Source organism: Lutra lutra, chromosome 10 (genome assembly GCF_902655055.1).
Source record: "Lutra lutra chromosome 10, mLutLut1.2, whole genome shotgun sequence".
NCBI lineage: Eukaryota > Metazoa > Chordata > Mammalia > Carnivora > Mustelidae > Lutra > Lutra lutra.
In genome coordinates this window covers 22,054,376-22,075,853 of record NC_062287.1, presented here as the reverse complement: position 1 = coordinate 22,075,853, position 21,478 = coordinate 22,054,376, and the positions used below count along the sequence as shown (strand labels likewise).

General features: G+C 47.3%; 1 protein-coding gene across 5 annotated transcripts in view; it reads left to right on the top strand.

Annotated features, from left to right (window-relative positions):
• The window catches only part of KIRREL3 (kirre like nephrin family adhesion molecule 3), a 553,006-nt gene that overhangs the window by 280,115 nt on the left and 251,413 nt on the right, over window positions 1-21,478 (top strand). The gene's annotated exons all lie outside the window — the stretch shown is intronic.

Sequence of the window (21,478 nt, the reverse complement as noted above, 5' to 3'; positions counted from 1 at the left end):
ACAGGTCTGGGGTCTGCCCATGCCAGCCCTCCTGCTGGGGAACGCAGCAGAGCACAGCGGAATGAGCGCAGCCTTCCCGGGGAGGAGCGTGGGGTTCAGCCCCCAGAGCTGGTGCTCACTCTCTGTGTCTCCAAGAGATATTTGCTATCCCCACTCTGAGCTTTGGATCCCACAGCTCTGAAAGGACTGTGATAGTTCCTACTTTGCGGGTGCTTGTGAGGATTAAAGGTAGTGAATGTGAAATGCTCGTAGAGTCGCGCAGCGCTCGGCATAGAGAAGATGCTCAGTAAAGCTACCTCTTATTTTCAATCCCTCCCTTCATGCCCCATCGCCCCCCTTCCCCCTACTTCAGCCAGAGCCCACTTGGTCTCCTGTATTCGTTTGCTGGGGCTGCCCTACCAAAGCACCACAGACCAGGTGGCTTCAACAAGAGAAATTTTTTCTCTCACGGTTCTGGAGGCTAGAAGTCTGAGGTTGGTTTCTTCTGGGGTCTCCTCCTTGGCTTGAAGATGGCCATCTTTTCCCTATGTCTTCACATGGTCTGTATGCGTCTCTGTCCTCTTCTTATAAGGACACCAGTTGGATTGGATTTGAACCCTCCCTAATGACCTCATTTTAACATAATCGCCTCTTTAAAGACTGTCTCCACATACAGTCACATTCTGAGGCACGAGAGCTTAGGACTTCAACGCATCAATTCTGGGGAACGCAAGTCAGTCCATAACAGCTCCTCCCATCATCACAACCACTCGTTGTCTGGACTTTACCCAGTTACGGGTGAACTCTGCCTCTTCTGCTTGATCCCTTTCCACCATTGGGCCTGTCCCTCCATCCCCTACTCCTCCTGGAGAAGAGATAGGCCTGATTGCAACCAAGTTCCACTTGGGATAGAGTACGGGTAAGGCCAAATAATCCAATCAGAGCCGTGTTATGGAGAGAGCTCTGCATGCCGGGAATGGACATGGAATTACTCTAATAATTTCTTGGTCCTTTTGCTTAAGGAGAATAAAACACATTTCATAAGGTTGCTGACAGTATTAAATAAGCAAAGAGTGTAACACAGTGCCCAGTGCAATGTAGGCATTCAAACATCTCTGTCCTTCTCTCTTCACCGGGAGGGATAGGCTGGACACAGTGTTAAAGCCAGATCCATCTGGCCATGAAGACACAGGCTGTACTGGGATGGGGGACAAAAACTACTGGATTAACAGGGATCAGGGCAATTGCAGTGGGATAAAGAAGAAGAAACATTCAAGAGATATCTGAAGGAGAAACACTGAATACAGGGGGTGTTTGGATAGAAGGAAGGGAGAATGAAAAAGAAAGGGAGAGATCATAGTTGATCCCACAGTCTTAGACCTGGCTTAGTGGGAATGGTGTCTTTGGCAGAAAGCTGGAGAGTGGAGGCCAGGGGTGTTGATGAAGTCCAAGGAGGTCATGCTGAAGGTGAAGGTGAGATCTTGGAGGCAGTGGGGAAATGGGGGAGGAGGTCTGGAGCCATCCGTTGAGCTTGCCACTCTTGGCTCATCTGTCCTAGGTGCCTCTCCCGGACCTTGAACCTCACGCCTTCCCAACCGGAGGAGGCCCCAGCTGGGAACTGCCACTTGTTAATTAAGCTCTTGTTACTGATGGTGATGACTCGGTCTTGTGTGCCCTGGGCCAGGGTTTGAGACCTGAGATCAAGGACTTCCATTTCCAGTCCTCCCCTCCGGTGATTCTCTTTCGAAAGAAAATAGGGTCTTCACAGCTGAATTATAGATCCGATTTCCCATTTTCCAAGAGGAAAACAAATAGAATTCCTAAGCAGGAGTGCTTTTCTCGCTAAATGCCCTTGGTGAGTAGGACATTGTTATTCCAATATTGTTTATTTCAGACTTTCCAGGCCTTCTCAGATGCTTGACTTCACATACTCATTTTGCCTGCTTTAGTGGCAATTTAACATTGTAAACTGCCAGGAAGAAAAGGGAAGCAGCACAGGCAGATGAGTTTTCAGGCAGCATGAATATTTTCTGACTCCCTGGCCAGGGATTTCTTGCACGTGTGAAAAGTCAGCGGAAGAGCCAGACGGTTATTTCTTGATCATCAATGACACACGGGTACTTTAAGACCTGTGGCAATCATCACCTTATTTGGGAACACCTACAAGAGGCCCATCCATCTCCTGGTTTACTTTCCACTTACCCAACCAGGCTACCCCATGTGATATTGCAGGTGAGGGAACAGGCAAGAGAATGAATGAGTACGGATGGGCCCTGAAAAGAGAACTATTTTCCCAGAGGAGGCAAGGAGAGGGTGGTGTTGGCTCAGGCTTGGAAGGTTCCAGGAAAGCAAGAAGAGCTAATCATGGGGACCAAGAGGAAGAGCTTAAGAGCAATGACTTAGAGTATTTCTCTACTCGGGGAGAAATGATCCAGGGACCGGAAGCCTATCTAAAGTGCTGTAAGGAGTCTGTGGAAGAAAAGAATGGGTTAGAATAGAATGAAATGGAAGCATTATATGTGGGGCTGGCAACAAAGGCCAAGGAACTTTGACACTGGCTCCAAGAGCCAACTGCAGTCCCGGAGGACATGCAGGCTGGAAGACCTGAGAAGCAGGCTCAGGGTGCCGGCCACAAGCAGAGAGATCCAGGGAACCAAACGGAGAGCCCAGAAAGAGACTCGAATGTCTGAGTGGGGAGATAGCATATGAGAAAGGGGTATAGCAAAGCAGTGGGGAGGAAGCTCAATTAATAAATGCTGTTGGGCAACTAGCTAGATAATTGGAAGAAGAAAAAATTAAATGGGATCCCTTTCTCACTCCTTATACCAAAACAAATTCCACCTGGATGAAGGATAGATAAATACAACCACAAAACAAGAGGAAGAGAAAATGTATCATGGGTGCCCGTGTGTGTTTGTATACAAAGTCAGAGGCGAAAAACTCATCTGTGAAGACAATATCTGTAATAGAAATGATGAAGGACTAATTTCTTTCGTTTTGTTATCTGAGAGTTCTTAAAATGCAATAAAGGAGAGAGTTCTTGGGAGCCAGTAGAGACACTGGGCAAAGGACAGTCACCCCCCCCCCCAAAAAAAAGCTAATAAACATATCAAAAGACATACCACTTCAGTCATCATTGAAGAAAAGCAAACTAAAACACGGTTGATTTCTTTTTTAATCTGTCAGACAAGAAAAGATTAAAAATTTGATTATATCCCCACACCCTTGTGGACAAGGGTGTAGAGTATCTGGCTCCTTCATACATTTTTGGTGGAAATAAAAAATGTGGTAGGGCCCCTTTGGAGGATGAGTTGGCAATATCTATTCAAATTTTAAATTCACACATCATTTAATAAGAATTTTATTTTTAGGAATTTAGCCTGGAGAAATCTATTGATACATGTACACAAATACACAATTATCGGAAGGCCATTACTCTGTCCCTACAAGAAAGTAGATACAACATTTTAAAAGCCTTTCTTACAACATGAGTTTTATAAAATTATGGTACAGCTGTTCAGTGGGTTAGTAGGTGGTCATTAAAATTAATAAAATCAGTTGACACGTTTCAGTTTTCTATTTCTATGTAACAAGCCACCCCGCAACATAGTTGCTTAAAACAAAAGCCACTATTGGCTATTGTTCATGACTCTGTGGCACATCTGGGTTCTGTCTGGTGGTTCGTTTGCTCTGTCTGGTATCACCTAGGGGGCTGCCCTCATATGAAGGCTCAACTGGGCTGGAAGACTCAAACGGGTCACACAGGTGGCTGGCAATTGGTACTCACTGTGACTCGAGCTCACTGGTGCTATTGGCCGACTGCCTCAGTTCTCCTCCTTGGGTCTCTCCGTGTGATGTGGGCTTCTCACAGCATGGCGGCCAGATTCCGAGATGAAGCGCCACAAACACCCAAAAGCAGAAATAGCAGATCTCTTGAGGTTATGTCTCAGAAGTGACACAACATCGCTTTCTCTGCCTTCTGTAGAGGAAGTGGCAAAATCTTTGGGGCCAATGGTAATCCTCCGTGGTGTATTTTCCACTTATCCACACACACACGAATCTATCCATCTACCCACCTACCTATCTATGTATACCTGCAGATACATAGACATAGGCAACATTTCTAGAATGATACACAAGAAACTGGTGATAATTTTGGCATCCATGGAAAAGGACTGACTTGTTCGTATGGTTGTATTCTTCATATGCACACATATCTTTTTGGATTAAAAAAACAACAACTTTTTTTTAAAACCAGACCCATTTATTGACCCAAGCATGGGTCAAAGCATGACCCAAACTATGTTCAGTGGCTAAGCTATCAGTTTACTATCTGCTTAGGAAGTTTAGCCCCAAAATTCCTCCTGCTCTGATGGTGTGGCTTTATCTTCCAAGGACTTTGGTGATTGTTTGAAGAGGCAGAAACCTGGCCAGCCACAGAGGTTGGAGACTTTTGTCCAAACAACATGGTTTGAGGAAGATAATACTGTTTCCCTGTGGGTGATGACCTATTGTGAACCCCAGGCATCTTCTTTCTGAGGGACCCCTGGCTTGTTTTGTCACGAATTTTAATTGGTTTCTGTAGTAAGCTTTGGGACTGGTGTAGGTGGTGGGGCCAAATGTGCCTTGCTAATGCAGACATCCAGATCATCATGGAAGCCCAGGTCTCAAGAAGGACTCAGATTTCCCTTCTTTGCCCCAACTTGTGTGAAACCAAGACATCTTAAATAAAATGCTGTGTGTGTATCGAGAGTAAGCCCGAAGCACACACGTGCACATGAGTGTGGATGGAACAGTCTCCTGGAAGAAAACTGGAGAACCATGACCCCAGAGCTGAAGTTTGCATTCTGCTGAGATCTCTCAGCCAGGGCTTCTCAGGAGGAAGACCTTGAGCCCCGCTCAGCTTCGATGGGCCCCTGCAGTCCTTTCCAGGGCTCCACTCTGATAGTGCTCATTCCTTCCTTTCTGCCCCCCCCCCCACCTCTACCCTCCACTGCCTCCCACCCGCACACCTCTGCCTAGCTCTTGTTCTGTGCTCATTTGGTTCGGCAGTTAAATGGACATACGTGTTCAGTTTTCTGGGTCTCCAAGCCAAGGAGCAGGTTCTAAGTGACACATATAAAGTGTGCACATATGTGACTATAGAGCCATATCTACTGTGTGTGTGTGCACACGTGTGGTGGGGGGGTGTACATATGAAGGGAGAATGAGTCTGGTGGCATTCTCTCTAGAAAAACAGGCCAGGCAGTTTTGGAGAATTGGTCCAAACAATCTGAAGGCTCCATTTCTCCTTCATTTTGGGGAAAGGCAGGGGGAGCAAAGAACCCATATGCTCCCAGCCCAGCCACTGCAACACTGGTCCCCGAGTAAGATTCATGATCCGTGTTAGGGGAGGAATCCCAAGACAAGGATGACAGGGCCCAGGGAGAAGAATTCTGCCACATTCAGCAAGAGCATCTCTCCCTCCTTCCTTCCCTTGGAGAAACAGGGTTCTGAGGTAGGGGCCCTGGACCAGTCAAATGGCCCAGGCCCTGGAGTCCTAGCTCCATGCTGCCCCTTAGTCTCTTTGGCATAGCGGATGAAGATCAAGAGCAATGGTCTAGGGAATCAGCTGGTCTTGGGTTCAGATTACAGCTCCATCACTCCCTGTCTGACTAACCTGAGACAGGTTCTCTAATCTATCTGGCCTCAGTTTTCTCATCTATAATTTGGAGGATATACCTTACAGGGTGTGAGGGAAGGTAAAATTTAAAGAGCTTCATACAGAGCCTGACACAAAACAGGTAAAGGACGCTCATGTTGCTGCAGCTGCTGCTGACAATGATTTTGTTTGTTCCTCACAAGAACCCTGTGAGCAAAGATTTGCATAGTACAGCTCTCTGAGGCTCCATTCTTCCACAGTCTATGCAACTGGCAACGATTAGCCTTGAGCAATGCACAGCCTGCCCAACCATCCATGGCGGCCTGGCCTGTGAGGTACACCAGACAAGGTAAACATGCAGGAAGTGGCACAACTAGAATGAATCCAGGCTTCCTAGCCTAAAGAGGCTCATCAAGAGGGAAAGCAGCAATTGTCCATCAGGTGCTGCAGCCAGAATAAAAGATTGCAGGTGTCACCAGCCTTCCATGAACAAGGCAGACCTGGCCTCATTTCCTCCTCCAGGCTGTCGCCTCCTGGGGACAGATTGGGCACAGGTGGCACCCAGTTCCATCAGCCCCCTTCAGGGTACACCGTGCTCCCTATGAGATGGCTCACACAGGCTGCTGAGCGCCCGGGGTCTACATTTATAAGTCACACAGAGACACACAGGGGCACATCAAGGGCCCTGTCTCTTCCCCAGGGCAGGACAGGGCAGGGAATCTGGCAGGCTTCTACAACACAAGTGTTTTCCATCTGGCAGCCCACAGGTGTTTTGTTTTGCTCCGATTTGTTCTGGAAAGTGTCCACTGTCGGGCTGTACTGGGAGACCTCTCAGCCCCCCCAGGGCTGGGGCCTCTGCTTGTTCCTGCTCCCCAGTGCCAGCCTGTCAGCTGTCTGGGCACTGAGGAATGTGGTGACACCCACCACACTTGGACTTCACCTGAAGGTGCGACATACACAATAACGATAATAGTAACCATAATGTCGTACACTTGTGAATTCCTGTGCACCTTTCAAGGAGATCTCGCTTGCCTTAATTTGTTTTCAGTACACGTACAAGCTTGTATAAATACCTGTAGCTACCATCAGTAGGCTATACTGTGCACGACAAGCCCCACACTCCACATCTCCCATGCGTTATCATTTCATTCTCACAACAGATCTATGAGGCAGGGATTCTTCTCCCCCATTTTACAAATGAGGGTCTCGATGGGAAACAGGAACCTGGGCAGGCATTGCCAAGGTCATCTAGGAGGTCAGCGGCAGAGCCCAGATTCAGAGTCAGGGATCTGTAGCTCCAAGCCCACTATCACAGTCATCATGCTCTATTTGTAAGTTAAATAGGGAGATGTGTTATGACCTTGTTATAAAGAAAGGAATTGAGGCCTGACAAATGTTACAGAACTTGCTCAAGGCAACACAACAAGTTGATGACACATCTAGAACCCAGGACCTGGCCAATATTGACCTCGACTAGTCTAAGGGTCTCCACAAAATAAATGAAAAGCAAGAACAGAAAAAACACCAAGGAATCTTTTATGGCCCCTTCATAGGCTGTTTGCCTACCCTCATTTTTTTTTTATTATTCTATGTTAGTCTCTATACAGTACATCATTAGTTTTTGATGTAGTGTTCCAAGATTCATTGTTTTCGTATGATATCCAGTGCTCCATGCAACCTGTACCCTCCCTAATACCCATCACCAGGCTCACCCATCTCCCCCACACTCCTCCCCTCTAAAACCCTCAGTTTGATTCCCAGAGTCCATAGTCTCTCATGGTTCATCTCCCTGTCTGATTACCCCCTTCATTCTTCCCTTTCTTCTCCTAATGTCCTCCATGCTGTTCCTCACGTTCCACAAGTAAGTGAAACCATATGATAATTGACTCTCTCTGCTTGACTTATTTCACTTAGCATAATCTCCTCCAGTTCCATCCATGTTGATGCAAAAGTTGGGTATTCATCCTTTCTGATGGCTGAGTAATACTCCATTGTATACAGAGACCACATCTTCTTTATCCATTTGTCTGGGGAAGGGCATCTCAGCTCCCTCCACAGTTTGGCTGTTGTGGACATGGCTGCTATGAACATTGGAGTACATTTGGCCCTTCTTTTCACTACTTCTGTATCTATGGGGTAAATACCCATTAGTGCAATTGCTGGGTCATAGGGTAGCTCTATTTTTAATTTTTTGAGGAATCCTTATAGTGCAGGCCAGCAAAGGATTTGTCCACACTCTCCCAGGGAAGATGGAGTGTGGCTGCTCCCCAGGCTGGGAGCGGACTCCAGAACTCTTGTGGGAGCTGCCTCGAGGCGAGCAGGTGGGGTACCAGTGTATCTCCCCTGCCTTGTGCCTTTCCATCTCTCTCCTCTTGCAAAGGGAGTTCTGTGGTCCTCTGCTCCCCTTTGCTCGTTAGCACGCTGTAAGACTTCCTACGCACAGCAGGAGGGAAGCTACTTTGAAAGGTACCCAACCTAATGACTTTCCGAAGAGTCTCCATTTCACCATGATGGGCTGGCTGCAGGATGACAGGTTGCAAGCTCAAAGCCACCAAGGAGAAAGGCCCATTGATTCGGAGCGTTTGTACCCTGCTGCCTCCCTGCAGCTTCTCTTGGACGTCCTTCCGCAGCGGTGGGAACACATCCCCGTCTCTCCCACCATACCACAGAGCCCAGTGGGCTCCGTGTTTCGGCATGTCTTGTTATGTGGCGGTGGGTGCAGTAACCCCTCCTTGGTGACGTCAGCTCATCTAGGAATTCGTCACTGGGGCGGGGGGAGGGGGGTCCTCACGCATGCAAACACACATACACACCGATACTTTTGTGCAGTTCATTTGTTATGAAAGAGACTGTGTTACTGAGAAATGAACATCGGTGTTGGGAAGTGATTGAAATACATTGAGATAATTTCTTTTTAGCGACTTTGTTCAAATGGCCCTTTCATGACAATACCGTGTGGTTTTTGCAAAGAGACACCAACATATGCCCAGTCTTTCAAAAGCTATTTTGGGATGAATGGACTACTGGGCTGCTTTGTGGGTTCTTGTTAAATGAAATGAATCTGGTGGCCTTAATTCTGGGCTTTGTCTACACGGCCGGACACAAAGCGAGGAGTTGCTGAAAGGGCTGAGACAGGAGCTGGGTTTGAAGGGACGGAGCTCATTAGCCCGACACTGCCAAGGAAGGTGCGCCCATGAACATCCTGCTTATAAAGAAGATTTCGGGGTGATATTAGCCCACCACAAATTTAGGCCTGTTGGACATCATGGGGCAGGGAGGAGGGTTGCAGAAGAAAAGATTTAATGCACTGAACAGTGAGGTTAACCTCACAGACAAACTATATCTGGCCCCCACGGGCACCCGGCTGCTCCTTGGGACCAACTCCCCAGCCCTCTGAGAAAGGCACCCACTAGTTTCCCTCGGGACAAGGTCCAGCCAGGGAGGGATTCATCATGGCAAGAGAGCTAGCACAGCCCAGTCTCACCCAGAGGCAGGAATCGGTAGAAGGAGATTATGGTACACATAGTACAGTGTGATAACCTCAACTAACTTTCCAGCCCTGCGGCTCAGGGACGTGATGCTGGGTGTTTAGGGAGAAAGGGGTCATGTGGAAGGGAGAGCAAGCTAAAGAAAGAGTGTAAGGAACTCAGGAGACAAGGTCACTCTGGTAGGTGGCCTCATGGCACATCTACACAAGTGGTAGGAGGGTGGTGTTTCCCCCTCGGGAGTATAAGCAATTACAAGCTTATGTGAGATACTCTGCTGAGCCCTGGAGCCAGAAGAGAAGGATTTGAAGGGATCCTGTTGGTAACCTGTGTTCCTTACTTAGAACCACGAAAGGTGGGTTTGGGACCCTGCGTGGGCAACTGACGATGGGATGGGCGGGGAGCTGGGAAGTTTGAACAGAAGAAGGAAACTTGGAGCTGGTTTTCGAGGATGAATAGGAGCTAGGAAGGAAGAGGGAAAGCGGAAGGAATCCTGACAAAAGGGAGCATGGACAAAATATCGGGGGCAAGAAAGAGCGAGGCAGTAGCAAAGAGCGGGAGGTGGCATTCTTTCTCGGCACTGCTGGAAAGGCAGCAGCCTTGGAGGGATGCTCCCCAGCCTTTCACATCCAAGATATCTTTTGATTCTCCAAACAGCCTTGGGGGTATTAGCCCCATTCTACAGATGAATCATGAGCTTGGGCATGCACACAACTCATTAGCTGCAGTGCTAACGAGAAGAGTGGAGGGGAGGATGCTGCATCCAATCCAAACCGTCTTCTCCCACCAGAGTGGGCGCAAAGGGAGTGTGAGAGCCAGGGGAAGCAAGGAGGAGGAGGGAATGAGCCAAGCTACCATTTTCATCAATCCCAAAAAGAAACAATCTCCATCTTATTCGAGATCAATGGCTCTGACTTATCAAACATAATTTATAAACTCTGTTCTCTGAGACCCTAGAAGCTGTGAGGTGGACAGGGAATATGAGATGTCCCTGCACCTGTCCTTCTGCCCTGAACCATCCTGGACAGTCCCAAGGGCCTCACAGGGAAGTGTTTCTTATCAGTGTAGCAATCACCCCGCTTGTGTCTGTGGTAGCACTGTTCCTGTCATCCAGACTCAAAGGCTTGGAAATCAGATGTGACCACTGCCTTCCTCCTGCATCCTCAGAGTCACAACAATGAATGTTTCATACTGTTTACATCATCCATTCCTTTCCATATCCATGACTACCATGCTGCTCTAGACCTTTAATTCATCAACTGTGTCCACTTCTCTGGACAAAGTTTGTCCCGTTCCCCAGTGTCATTCCCCCCCATGTGACACCAGGTGATCATGTAATCATGATCTAAGACAAAACTTTGGCCCCTTCACTTCCCCCTTCAAAATCATCGTAGCGTGACGTAATTGCTCAGTAAACATTGCGTGAATGAAATGCACTTCGTGCGTCTACATGGCCTGACCAGTAACATGCAAATCCCTTTATCAGCCTGCGGATACAACCTGGTCTCAAGCTACCTTTTTAGCCTTATCTTCACATATAGGCTCACTCTGGCCCACTCCAAAGAAAATTGAGCCATTGTTCTGTCCATAAAGAGCTTGTACATTTATATTCTATTTTGATTGTGGCTGGTCCTCAAACAAGAAATCCCCTTCCCACTACCCTTGCCCATCTCTCTGTGGCCAAGTACACCCCATCTATCAAGACTCTGGTGGGATACTCCTTTATATAAGCTATAGAAGGTTGGACCTAAAAGACGTGTTTAAGAAAAAAGGAGAGAAGCACATTAACTTACCTCCCAGGTCACAAAGTCACTTCAGTTTTCTAAATCTCATTCGTATTCATCTGTTTTTTTTTTCTTTTAAAGATTGTATTTTTTTATTTATTTGACAGAGAGAGAGATCACAAGTAGACAGAGAGGCAGGCCGAGAGAGAGGGAGAAGCAGGTTCCCTGCTGAGTAGAGAGCCCAATGCGGGACTCGATCCCAGGACTCTGAGATCATGACCTGAGCCGAAGGCAGAGACCTAACCCACTGAGCCACCCAGGTGCCCTTGTATTCATAAAAAAAAAAAAAAAAAAAAAAAAAAGTGGTATTGACTGCCCTTATCCCACAGAATTGTCAGGAGGATCAAATGAGATCATGTATGTGAAAGTATTAGGCAAATGATTATCTGGAGTTAAACAGTAATAATTACTATGTATATATTACAGTGATTGGTATACATACATTTTTCTCTCCCTGATAAGTTCAAGATCTGGATGAATACAGTAACCACGAGCCACATGTGGCCAGGGAGCCCTGGAAATGTGGCTGCTCCAATCTGAGATGAGCTGCAAACAGAAACACACTGACCAGACTTCGACTCAGTACCAAAAAAAAAAAAAAAAAAAAAAGTCAAATATCCAATTAATAATCTAATCAGTAACCTTTATCACACACTGAATTAATATTTTGGATATATTAGCTTAAATGAAGCATACTATTGAAATAAACGCCACAATCTCTTTTTGCATTTAACATGGCTACCAGGAAATTTGAAATTCTATACATAACTCTCGTTAGATTTCTTTGGGACATCCCTGACCTAGAGAATTGGAAGCGTGTTGTATTTTGCCCTATAGCCCCTTGTGGGAATACCGTCCCTATTTGTCCGATGGATTATGATGTGAGTACACTCTTTTTTTCATCCACGCGGGAACGCTCGGGTGGAGGAATGGAGGTGATGTTGGATTGTGGGAGGACGAGCAGGGTGCAGGGCTCTGGTTCTGCCATCACCTCCGAAGTCTGCAGCGACGATAGGTCACGTCCCACGGGCACCCACAGCCGCCGCCCCACCTCTCAGCGCTCAGAAGACACAGGGTACTAGCCTCACTTCCCCTTTTTCCTGGCCACCCGCTCCATGATTAGGGCCTGCTTATCTGCAGGGGTGGGGAGGTGAGTTAGGGTGGGATCTTTCACTTGAAAGCGAAACTCACCTATGAATCACCTGCAGGGACCTGCCATCCAAAGGAGTAGCTCCTGAGATCACAGCCCCCACCGTTCCCTTCCTACGCAAGGGGAACTGGAAGCCCTTTCCCTCCTGCGTGTAAAGAGGCAGTGACTCGGGCGGGATACCTGGAACCTTTCCTACTGGGGTCCATCACGAGGCCACCTGTCTTCTATGGGACTCACTGCCAAGAGCAGGGACAGAAGCCAAATGCAGTTGGAGTCACTCAGACACTGGGCAGGGGCACTGGGCAGCCCTCCCCACACCAGTGTTGCTGAGCCACCACGGGCCACGGACACTCCCAGCCCCTCCCAGCCCCTCCCTACTCACCTCTCCCCTTCCCTTTGGATTCCCCGCCTTCCTCAGGCAGCAGAACCTTGCCTTTGACACCAGAGACACAGAAAAGGGATAGTCCCGAGCAGAGGATTTGGCCGCCGTCAGGACACAGGGACCTACGCGTGTCTCCAGGAGGGAGAATCACCACCAGCCCCCTCCTGGCCGCAGCGCGTGATGACCGGTCCTCTCTCCAGGGCTGACCCACCAAGATGGGCTGGCAGACGACAACACCCAAGTAGGGGGGACCGTGGGGCCCTGCCTTTTTCTGACTTCATAATAGCATTTGTAGAGATTATACGACTTTTTAAAATAGAGTCTTAGCAGGCCTAGGAGAGGGATTTGTCTCTCCTGAGTGTCTTTTCTTCAGGATATGTGTCAGAAGAATTCTTAAATCTTCAAAAAACCTTCATCTCTCCATGAGATGAGAACGTGGTAGCAGTAAGGCACAGTAAAAAACCTGCTGATAGACAGATGGAATGGTGTAATTATACGCAGGAGGGAGAGAGGGAGCGTTTGCTGAAATTATTAGTGTGGGCAGACAATTAGAGGCTTTTCCAGAAGATTACACTTTTCCCTCCCATCTGCGCTCCATTTAGGAGTTTTTACATTCACAATGCTATTTCCTCCTCAGCTGTGCCATTTGCCATTTTGCCCAAATTATTATTGTGCTTGACTTTGCGTTTGCTCAGACTTCCCCAGCATCCCGTCTCCGCTTCTTGGCACATGCCGGCGCTCAGAGCCTGCTCCCACTCTCCTCCTCGTCCTTCCCATCTCTTTTCCCTCCGCCCTCCCCTCCACCTCCTACTCCTGCCCCCAACGGAGACTTGAAAATGTCTACCAGGACTATGGCTGCTTTTCGGAGGCTGAGCGGGACATGATCTGCCATAAAATTAGAGAAGGTGATCAAAGCGATCTATAGCACCGTGTTCTGTCCCCCTGGGACCCGCTCCAAAGCCATCGATGAGCCTCCGGGAAATTGTTCATCTTGGACTTTGTTCATCTCTAACATTTAGAATCTGCGGTTTGGACCAGGAGGAAGGAACCAGCGTTGTCTTTCCACCCAGTTCTGCCTGAGTTCAGGTCACTGGGTTTGGTCCACATCTTCCAATTTCTTGTGGGTGCCCGGATCTAGAACCCAGCATGTCATTCGTACTCCCTGTTCATTTATTCATTCACTCAACACAAAGGCATTGAGCATCTATTGTGTCTTAGTCTCAGGACTTAAACTTGGGGGACAGGGGGTAGGAGAGAACCAACGTTTATTCCGTGGCTGCTCCCAGTGAGGCCAGCAAAAGGCTCTTTGGCAAGTGGGAATCATTGTCTTCATATTCCAGATGGGAAAAGACATTCTAAGAGGTTGAGTTGGCTGCCCAAGTCAGAGGCAGAGTGCCACGGCCTGGATCTCTGATTCCAAGGCCGGTGATCTCAACTGTATACCTTCGATCCCAGGAAAATAGACGAAGTCCCTGCCTTCTAGTGGCCCTGTCATCAGCTGGATAAGTAATCAGAGGAACATGGCAGTAGTAAATACGGAGGGCCATGAGCCAGGGGAACGAAGGTCTGCAGAAGCCAGGAGGAAGAAGTGAATGAGCATTTACAAGGAGCCCGAGGGGAACATGCCAGAACAGCAACCTGAACGTTGAGTAGAAGCTGGCCAGGGCAAGAAGCAAGGAAGGGGCCCTGTGGTCCAAGAGGCCAACAGGTATGGAAGGCTGATTGAAGGTGATTGAAAGGAAGGAGCCAATACTTCTCTTTAATGTATTTTTTTGTTTGGCCTTTTTCCCATTCTTTATACCATTTTATCCCCCAGCAACTCTCAGGTAGCCATGACCGTCTCCACTAATGTAGATGAAGAAACAGAGGCAGAGGATGGGTGAGTAACTCCCTTAGAGAGGAAGTGGCCCCACAGATCCACAGAATGAGCCCTGGGCAGGCGGTGGGACTCTAGTCTAGCTCCTGATCTGTCTCCAGGGGGCTGAGGTGTTTTTGGGTAGTGGAGTATATTCAATGTGGCCAACATGGTGCAGACAGATCGTGTGCTTTTGAGGCAGGAAGAGAGCCTGATGTCACCTCACCGAGGGTAATTTGAACAATGCAATGGGTTGGGCTCACCCTGTGGCGCTCGCACAGCCCCGTAATGGGGTATGGTGTGATGGTGGTGTGGTGTGCTGGTTGGCAGCGTCTGGCGATGGATGGAGGGTGGCTGTGAGGGAGAACGAGCCTGGAGGAGGGGACAATCCGTTAGAAGGTGGGTCCAGGGGTCAAGGGAAGAGGTGATGTGCCTGGGGTGAGGCTGTGGAGGCAGAGGCAAGACTGGGTATCTGATGGGAGGCTGGACATGACGGAGTAGCAGAGGTTGAGGATGACTAGGAAGTTACAGCCTAAGGAACTGGATGGACAGTGTTGCCGTGAACCAAGCAAGGGGTTCAAGGAGGAAGAGCAGGTTCAGGAAGAAAGGGGAGAAGAATAAATTAATCAAGAAGGAAACTTGAAGCCATCAAGGCTTTCTTCGTCAATGCATCAGAGGAGGCAGCAGTGCCAAAGAATAGGGAATGTTCCCATGAAGTGTAGATAATCTCAAGCCATTCCACTAAAAGTAAATTAGAAAATAAAGTTTTTCAGGTGACTCCACATCTGGCCACCCACTTTCATGTCTCCATGGGAGACAAAGGATTCTCCCTCTTGCATCTCTGCCCTAGATCCCCCTTTGCAGGACTGCAGAGACCCCAGAGATGTGGGAATCCACAGACAGGCAGGCCCATGGAGACACACAGACAGACGAACCCCACACTGAGTGGGGGGCGGGGACCTTTGTTTCCCTGGCTCGTCAGAATTCCGGAAGATGAGGGGAGGCCAACACTGCAAGCTAGTAAAGAACTCAGGGACAAGAGGAACCAGTGGCTTCAGAGGGGCTTCCTGAGCCTGGAGAGAGGGGGGTGCATTGACGAGGGATATAGAAGGTGAACCCTTGGGAAATGTGAGAGCGACTGATGCCAGCTTTACCAGCCAAACGGAATTCAGGCTGCCACGTGACTAAGAGACTTGGGGAGTGGAGGGTAGCAAAGCTAATCCCAGTGGATTCTGGGGTCTCTTCAACAGTACAGGCACAACAGCAAGCCCTGGGCCGGGATTCAGAAAAGCCGACTGCACTTCTGACTCAGCCACTGGCTTGGTGATCTTGGACAGGTCCCTTTTTCTCTCAGATCCCTCTGGCATTTTATAAATCTGTGATTCCTGTGATCACACAGATAAGAGCAACCCCCAAAATTATCCATGAATAGAGTCAGGGCCAGCACGCTTTTTCCATAAAGGGCCAGATAGGAAGTATTTCTGGCTCTGAGGGCTATCCGAGCTCGTTCAGCGAGTCGTCTCTGCCTTCGTAGTGAAAAAGCCGCCACAGACAGAATGCAAACAAGTGGGCTTGGCTGTGTTCCAAAACAGCTTTATTTACCAAAACAGACAGCGGCCAGATTTGGCCATTGTTTGCCGACCCCCAACATAGAGCATTCTGGGCGCAGGGACCCTTGCAATCTTCCAATCAGAGCAAAGGAGTGAGGGAGACGTTATCCCTTGGAGAGATCCCGTGCGTGATGCACAAGCCCTGGAGATGAGGTTAGGTGGGATGCTAACCTGTCTCTTCCAGCTGTCCTTAGAAGGGGGCGTCACAGTTCGTGAACACCTACCGATACTAGGTAAGTCCTTCCATATGCACAAAAAATCTGCATCCTCATTATTAATGATGGGCCTAGGGGCACCTGGGTGGCTCAGTCGGTTAAGCCTCCTGACTCTTGATTTCGGCTCAGGTCATGATCTCAGGGGTTGGGAGATGTAGGCATTGGGGTCTGCATTCACCACGCAGTCTGCTTGTCCCTCTCCCTCCCCATCCACTCCTCCCCTGACTTGCTTGCTCTCCCCCCCCGCCACCCTCTCTCTCAAATAAATAACCAAATAAAATCTTAAAAAAAAAAAAAACTCTATTTGTAACCCCTTTCAGAGATTTAAAAAATAAAGAGTGGCTCATAGAGATTAGGCCACTGTCCTAAGATCACATTACTTAGGGTAGAACCCAGATAAAACTTCAGACTCAGAAAGGCATAGCACCATTCATGATCCAAAGAAGCCTACTCTTCTTTGTTTGAAGGCCTGGTCCTGGCCCCCAAACCTGCCTCTCAGAGCAGCTTTCCCTGCACCCACTCAGAGCTGACTCAGCCCCGGCAATCATTCTTCACACTTTTCCTTGCTTCCTTGGCAGTATTTTCCGTCCCCACTTCTGAATGTCATGGAGCGTGATGCTGACACAATGAGGCAGAATCCCCAGTCCAGACAGCCCCACAGCCAGGGGAGACACAACTCCAGCACACGCGCACTGGGATACACTGGAAAAGTGCAATTCATTTTAAATAGATTCCCATAAATAAGCAATAAAACAGGAACAGCCATTTGCAGTGAGCATTTCCAGGGTTTGATGAGCTAGGAGTTTGGACGGGGGGTGGGGGTTGGGGGGGACAAAGAGTCTTTTTCATTATTTCCCCAACCCTGCAATTTTCTTTTACTGCCTGATGACTTTGAAGGGGTGGGGAGATGAACGTGGCCCCGTAGGGATGGAGCCAGAGCTCCCATCTCCTGCTGCAGTCTGCCAAGTTCAACTTCCCGATTGTCTGATGGATTCTTTGTGAGCTAGGCCTCTGTCCTTCTACCTCTTTGACCTGCCTTGGCCTGCCTCCCTCCACTGACAGCTTCCAAGTGTCCTGGGAGATGAGGTGAGCAGACGAGGTTGGGGTCCCGGGGAGGGGCAAGAACTAGGAGGCTGATTCCAGAGAATCTGAGTTTTATAAAGGTGTATCTAGAAGGTAAGTGCAGGGGGTACAGCCCAGGCCAGGGTATGGTCAGAAATGTCTTCATTTCCTTTCTCCTTTTCTCTGATGTCAGACGTGATTCCTTCGCTAGGAGGTGACCTGCCTCAGTTTACGCTAATGTGGCAAACTACAGAGACTGTCAGTGGTAGACAGTCCTTTTTGGAAGCTCACCTGACTTAGAATGCTGTACTCTAGCTATGAGTGTTTGTGTGTGTGCGTGCATGTGTCCATGCATGACATCACACACTTGTGTGTTCACTCTGTTTGGAACCATGTCCCATACCCGGGTACATGCTTCTACAGCATTCCAGCATAGTGTCTTTTTTCTTGTTGACTTTTCAAGCATTCTTCCTCTCCTGACAGGAAGTTTCCACCTGATGACTCCTCGAAATCCTCCCAGCCTGAACCTGTATTTAGAGCAGAGCCTGCTGACAACCTCCTTTGACTTTGCTCCTCATTCTGAGTCCATTCCCCCAAAGTCACTGCGCTTTTGAGGACTCTCTCGTGGGTGTGGCATTCAGTGAGGCTCTCTCAACAGCCATGCTGCCGACCCATGTTACAGATGGGACACACAACGTAACTTTTGGTTTTCTGTTACCATTTATCGTTCTCATGTTGTTTTGTGTGTGTTCGTCTGCTCAGCTGTCTGGATAGGATAACTACACACATTCATACAGACATTTCTTCATCATCTATCAGTATCGGTAGTATTGATTAGCTATGGCTGTGTAAGAAATAAGACCAAACTTGAGGGCTGAAAACTAGTAAGCATTTCTTATTACTCATCTAGCTGTGTGTCAGCTGGGCAGCTTTGCTAACCTGGGCTGGGATCAGCTAAATGGAGCTGGACCAGTCACCTGTTTTTTATTAACCTATAGGGTCATCTAGGGTGGCCACACTCACATGTCTGGTGGTTGTGTGGCTGTTGGCAGAGGTGACAGGGCCATATATCTGGCATCATCCAGCAGGTTATCACAGGCCTGGGCACGCAGGGGCAGCAGGGCTCCAAGGGGGTGCGGGGAAGTATGAGACCTCACCTCAGAACTAGACATCCCCATTTCCAGCACATTCTGTTGTCCACAGCAAGTCACGAGGCTGGTTCAGATCCAAGGAATGAGAAATGGTGGAAACAGCAGCAAAGTCACATTGCAAAGGGTGTGGATTCAGGGGGAAGGGGAGAATTGTCTGCCATGCCCACTATTGGACATATACATAACATAAACCAGGTCAAATCCAAAAATTGGTTCTGTTGTAGCTATATCCATTTATGTGTTCTCATCATCCTGTGTACACAGCTCTGATCTCTTCCAAGTTTGGCCATGGTGTGGTCATCTCAGGACCCAGCTCAAGGTGGGTAGGTCTTTGTTACTGCCAAATACGTAATCCAATTGAATAGATCATCTATTGTTTAATGAGCCACCCCATGAATTCATAGGATGACAGTAAATAAAATATGAATCCAGTAAGTTTCATTACCTCTTTTAATAAGCAATAAACAAGCATTCACATCTTCTTCACTCAAAGAAGGCTAATCTTGCCCAGAGAACAGAGAAGGGACATAGGTGGGACTGTAGCTTATGGTCTCTGGCCAGTCTCTCTCCTGCGTGCTCAGACTCCTTAATTATGTGCTCCAAGCTTTTCCTCCCTCCAGATTCGGGGTGTCTGGGAGCTTTTCATCTGTGGCCTCACCCCCTTTCATCGTATCAGTGACTTGCGTTGAGACCCAAAAGAACTAAATGCAACCACTGACCACATACTCTCATCTTTAGTCCATGAATGACTCTTTTTATTTTATTTATTTCTTTTTTTTTTAAGATTTTATTTATTTATTTGACAGAGAAAGATCACAAGTAGGCAGAGAGGCAGGCAGAGAGAGAGGAAGGGAAGCAGGCTTCCTGCTGAGCAGAGGGCCCGATGCGGGACTCGATCCCAGGACCCTGGGATCATGACCTGAGCCGAAGGCAGCAGCTTAACCCACTGAGCCACCCAGGCGCCCCAATTTTATTTCTTTCTTAATTTATGTGTTTTTCCTTATTTATGTATTTGTGACTTATATATTTTGTTTTTGTTTTTGCTTTTGTTTTGGTAGAGGGACAAGGTCAATATGTTGGAATTCTCCATAATAATTTTTTTTTTCAAATGTTGAACTGAACCAGAGATTCTTCTCTTGAACATTTGGCAGTAATTTAACAAGTGCTTATAGAGATAGCTCCTGCCTTTTCTTTTCCTTGTAGTAAAAAAGTATAACATGAAACTCACCATCTTGGCCATTTTTAAGTGCCCAGTTCAGGATTGTTAAGTCCGTTCACATTGCTGTGAAACAGAGCTCCAGAACTTTGTCCTCTCACAGTCTGAAAGTTTATACCCATTAAGTAACAACTCCTCATTTCTCCTAGCCCCAGCTTCAGCTAACCACCACTCTACTTTCTGTTTCTATGATCTGGACTACTTTAGATATTTCATATAAGTGGAATCATGCAGTGTTTGTCTTTGGGTGATGGGCTTATGTCACTTAGTAGAAGGTCCTCCAGGTTCATTCATGGTTCGTTCGTGGTGTAGCTTTTGTCAGAATTTCCTTCCTTCTTAAGGCTGAAAAGCATCGCATTGTACATATCTCTCACATTTGTTTATTCATTCATCTGAAGGTAGATGTTTGGGGTATCTATACCCCTTGGCTGTTGTGAATACTGCTGCTAGGAACATGCATGTCTCTCTACTTTCCAATGTCTTGCATACATACCCAGAAGTGAGACTGCTGAATCGTATGGTAGTTCTATTTTTAATTTTTTAAGGAAACTCCGTCCTGTTTTCCATAAGCAGCTGCATTATTTTACATTCCCTCTAGCACTGCACAAGACTTCCAATTTCTCCACATCCTTGCCAGCACTTGTATTTTCTGATTTTTTGATAGTAGCCCTCCTAATGAGTGTGAGATGATAGCTCATTACGGTTTCGTTTGCATTTCTCTGATAATTAGTGACTTTGAACAGCTTTTCATATGCTGGTTGGCTGTTTGTATCTTGGAGAAGTATTCAAGTATTCAAGTTCTTGGCCCATATTTTATTTGGACTCTTTGATTTTGTTTTTGTTTTTGTTGTTGCATTTGTGTATTTTTAAGTACTTTGATAAATGTCCCTTAACTCACCAACAAACAAGAAAACAAGAGTATTGACCTCAGTCTGTATTGTATCCCCATCTTCCTCTGCCCAGAGCAATGAAGTGCTGTCTTGAATCTTGTGTTTGTTACTGCTTTGCTTTCCTTTTCTTTTTTTCAAATGAAGTTTTATTATAGCTACATATTTTCTTTAAAAAAATAATATGGGGTGCCTGGGTGGCTCAGTGGGTTAAGCCGCTGCCTTCGGCTCAGGTCATGATCTCAGGGTCCTGGGATCGAGTCCCACATCGGGCTCTCTGCTCAGTGGGGAGCCTGCTTCCCTCTCTCTCTCTCTCTCTCTCTCTCTCTCTGCCTGCCTCTCCGTCTACTTGTGATCTCTCTCTGTCAAATAAATAAATAAAATCTTTAAAAATAATAATAATAATAATATTTTGGCTTGGATTGATTTTAACTTTATATAAAAAGTAGCATGCAATATTTATTATTTGGGGGCTTGCTTTTTTTTTTTTTTCACTCAAATTCTATTACTAAGACTAACCCATATTGTTGCACGTAGCTATTGCTCATTCGTGCTGGCTGAGGTTTACTGTTGTATAACACACCCGCGCTACAGTACATTTATCCATTCTCCTGTCGGAGTACATGCATATGGATTCTAGGGTTTTGCTGTTCATGAATAGTGCCGTTATGCACATTTTTGTCCATATCTACTGGTGGACATGCGTGCAAACTGCCCTTGTGTATTTTTCTAAGAGCGAGATTGCTGCGTTGTAAGGTATTTGACTGTTCAACTTCACAAGACAATACCAAACTGTTCCCCAGGTAGCTGCGCGATTTCACACTCCCACCAGCAATGTGCAAAAGGTTCTGTAGATCCACACTCTACCAACACTTGATATTGTCGACCTGCTTAATTTCTGACAGTCAAATGAGTGAGGACCGTATCTCATTTGCCCTCGATACACATTTCCCTGATCATTAATGAGGCTGAACGTCCCTTCATATGTTTATTGGCCATATGTGTTTCTTTAATCAAATTAAGAACTTCTGTTCATCAAGACACTGTGAAGAAAGTGAAAA